At 36.4% G+C, this 4,009-nt stretch overlaps 1 protein-coding gene across 1 annotated transcript in view; it reads left to right on the forward strand.

Moving 5' to 3' along the window:
- LOC144443212 (sulfotransferase 1B1-like) overlaps positions 1–286 on the forward strand; it is a 5,486-nt gene extending 5,200 nt beyond the window's left edge. The window contains exon 6 of the mRNA XM_078132623.1: positions 1–286. This exon is cut by the window's left edge and continues 748 nt beyond it. The gene's annotated coding sequence lies outside the window, so the exon portion shown is untranslated.
- The last annotated feature ends 3,723 nt before the right edge of the window (positions 287–4,009 follow it).

The following is a 4,009-nucleotide window of genomic DNA, read 5'->3' on the forward strand; positions in this document are numbered from 1 at the left end:
TAGTATTCGACACCCTGCATATATACTGTAGTATCCTGAAATTGTTTTCGTGTAGTACAGGTGTAGATAAGTTCTAAAGAAACCATTCACAAGTCTGTAAGTTTAGTTGTAATTATGTATGGTTTTTGATCGTATTTCAAGAATGGAGACACTACTAATGGGACATTTGAATGGTTTTATGATTTTTGGTTCCCAAACTATGATGAATATTCTACATAGATAAGACGAATAAGTCGAAATGTAACATTAATTAATTAAAAATTGACTACTATTGGATCAACTGACAATTTATTAATCGAGATCAAACATTTTATAACGTTATCATCATCATCATCATCATCATCATCATCATCATCATCATCATCATCATCATCATCATCACTACCACCACCACCACCACCACCCCCCCCACCACCACCACCACCACCACCACCACCATCATCATTACCCTCTCCACCACCACAAACATCACCTCCATGACCATCACCAAGACAACACACCACATCCCCCACCACTCAACAACCATAATAATTACTCTCACTACCACCACCACCACCACCACCACCTCCTCCTCCTCCTCCTCCTCCTCCACCACCTCCTCCAGCAACATCACCACCGGTACCACCACCACCATCACCACCACCACTATAATACTGTGCTGAATTTTACTCATTGATGTGATGGGACAGATTGATTTCGTTTCGTAGATTTTATTGAAAAAAATATATGAAGATTTATTTTAGTCGGTAATTGATAATAAATATACGCAAGCAGATTTGAAATTATGAATTTATGTGATATATCAACTCTTTATCTTAAACTTCATGATGCAATGAAATAAAAGCTGCCTGAAAAATTATCTTTCATAACGTTCATTTATTTATTTATTTATTTATTTATTTATTTATTTATTTATTTATTGTAGGCGACAAAAGTTTGTTGTGACCTTGCATATTACTTATTGGCATGGCTTGCATATGTCTATCTGTGCAACGCTGAAGACAATCTCCAGATTGAAGGACGCCCCCTACATTACGTCTTTATATTGTCACGGTGTAATCTGTTGCAACATACCCTTTGTCACTGTCCCTGGAAACAGTAAAATGTTAACTAGGCTGAATCTCAGACCACTAACTAATTTAGTGGTCTGAAGTAGAATTTAGAAACAGAACTGAATTTCACGGACCACAGACATTTAAGGAAGAAATGTCTTCCTTGTCTGTGATTTGACATGTCCTAATAATTAAGTTTATATCGATCAATTCATATTTCAGACAATCTCGTCCTTAATCAGACTATTTTAAATGAACACCTTTGACATCTGCAAACGTGTAGAATCAAAACGTAAAAAAAGAGAAAGTACATACTGTCACGATTGTAGTTTAGCCAGGTACAGCTGGTGAAGTTATCAATAACAACAGAACAATTAGTAAATGAATAGATACACTATCGAACATTTCGATGACTTGGGACAAAAGAGAAATCTGGTGTGGTTTGCATCCTGGTAATGGAGTTATTTATAACAATATCAAGGTCGTCTTTGTTGATATACTGTATCATTGTTTGTACTGAACTGAGTAACCACGGCAACATCACTGTATACAATATAGTACATGCATATTGCATTTAAGTGGTTTCCGTAGACGTGGCCAGGAAACTACAATGTATATTTCCATCTTTATAATATGATTTGTGTAGATTTATAACTTCATCTAGAGCCAATCGAGTATCTTCAAGTTTCAAAGCAATGCATGGCGAGTAAGACTCTCATTTAGTTAACAATTTGAAGTATTTTACAGATTCCCGTAAAAGTTGACAGTACAAATATGAGTGTATACGGTTGTTAGGTGCAATTCTATTTTACTTAGAAATCTCATTTATGTATGAAATACAGAATATGCGTACTAGGCAATCAATAGTCCGAGATTGTTTGAAGTAATATCGAACAAGTATTTACGAACAATACATGAATGATCTCACCACAATGAAGGGAATTGTGACAACTGGAATATTGTAATATAACGCTTATAGAGGGCGTCCTTTAGAATGTAGCAACAGAAAAACGAGCCCTAAATAAATCAAACCATTCGTTTGTATGAAGCTATCGTAACTTCATAAGAGTGCCAGTGGTTGCAAAGTATACACAACTATACTCAGGCTCTTTATAAATCACTGTCCAAAAATCTATCATTTTGCTGTTTATTTTACAGGGAGATTTAGGAGAACTTATTTTTAGGAGAAGGCTTTCGTTTTATTTCTCAAGTCTCATTTAGTTGTTTGTATCAGTTTTAATTTATTGTAGCATCCGGCTTTCGACAAATTTTACCTAAGGGCACACCTGCACATGTTAGTCTGGATGCCAAAGTGGTCTCTAGATAAACCACTATGAGTGGAGGTGTAAATCGTAAGGATACCGTAGGGGAACTAGACTGTGAGTGGAGGTGTAAATAGTAACCATACTGTATAGGAACTAGACTGTGAGTGGGGGTGTAAATGGCAACGATGCTGTTTACGAACTAGACTAGTGGAGATGTAAATCGTAACGATACATATATGGACTAGACTAGCACATGTAGGCTAATGTGATTGGTTGCCACCTATCGCTAGTTGTGGAAACTGGGGAAACTTTTTCTCTCTTTTTTTTTTTTTACATATTATTTATTTATTTATTTATTTATTTGAGTACACGTAACAAAACCCTGTTTTTTTAAAGGTACAATGCATAAAAGGAAAATAACAACAAAACTAATAAGCTATCTGACTTGATGCCATCATATATACGCATCAATACAAGTGCTGTGTCTCATTATTTCTATATACTTGATAGATACTAGACGTATGATACGAGTGCCACATGTAACCAAACTATCGACATTGGGATTCAGAATGCAATAAAACTCACTTACAGTTTTCAATGACTGGTAGTCAAACATGAGACTGAACTATTTTGAGGCATGTGTGACGAGGGCGGCAAACAGTCTGGAAAAAGTAATGATGGATGGAATGGTTGGAGGCAATCTGAGTAATGTGGGAATATGGCTTGATTGCTTTATTTACCTCAACATTTTTCGCATATTGCCGGACGGTCGTTTTCGACTTTGAAGTTCTCGTAATTTTGGTAAACTATTTTGGTACGGGTCTGGTCTCTTAAATTTCATCTCCAGACATATGGTTTTTGACTTTGCTTGCTTGCTGGACCATACCGTGACACGAAAGTTGAAGGTCTCTAATTTTACAACGGTCAAACCGATTGGCACCTTCTAAATCCCTACTTCTCTTACAAATTACTCTATCTATTACTGATAAGACTTCAGCAACAAGGAGTTGCACAAACTTTAAAACTTTTCAAGATCAACACTGGTAGAGGGGTTGCTGATCCCGTACATGTCAAACACTATGTCAACATTCTGACACCTAAAGGGTATAAGTAAGAATTACCACAGGGTGCCTCGAGCATGTAACTGATTGATCGATCGATCGATCGATCGATTGATCGAATGATTGATTGATTGATTGATTGATTGATTGATTGATTGATTGATTGATTGATTGATTGATTAAATTTGTGGTGAAATAAAACTTGTACAAACATGCTCGATGCACCCTGTTGAATCACTTGTCCGTGTACAAACTGAGGCTAGTGTATAGAATTCTATAGCCATTGATACTATGGTATTAAACATAGTCTAATTCAAACCACCACACGTTGTCATTTAGCCCATCCACAGTGATACTTCAATGGCCCATCCCAGTTAACCGTGACGTGACATTAACTGACAAAACCAGTAGACCTCATGGTTGTAGCGACAATTGAAAATCATTACTGTAGTCTCAGACCACTACTAGACGTTAGTGGTCTGAGCTGTCGTATTGTCTATTGGTTTTTGTGTAGAGTATGATCCGATATATCCTTTTGTCACGCAAATGTTCAGTTATTTGGATTATGTAAGCGAAAGAGATCCCCACTCCTTTGGATTCTGTTTATACTGTTTATACTGTTTCATATTTG

The sequence above is a fragment of the Glandiceps talaboti genome, chromosome 12, assembly GCF_964340395.1.
Source record: "Glandiceps talaboti chromosome 12, keGlaTala1.1, whole genome shotgun sequence".
Taxonomy (NCBI): Eukaryota; Metazoa; Hemichordata; class Enteropneusta; family Spengelidae; genus Glandiceps; species Glandiceps talaboti.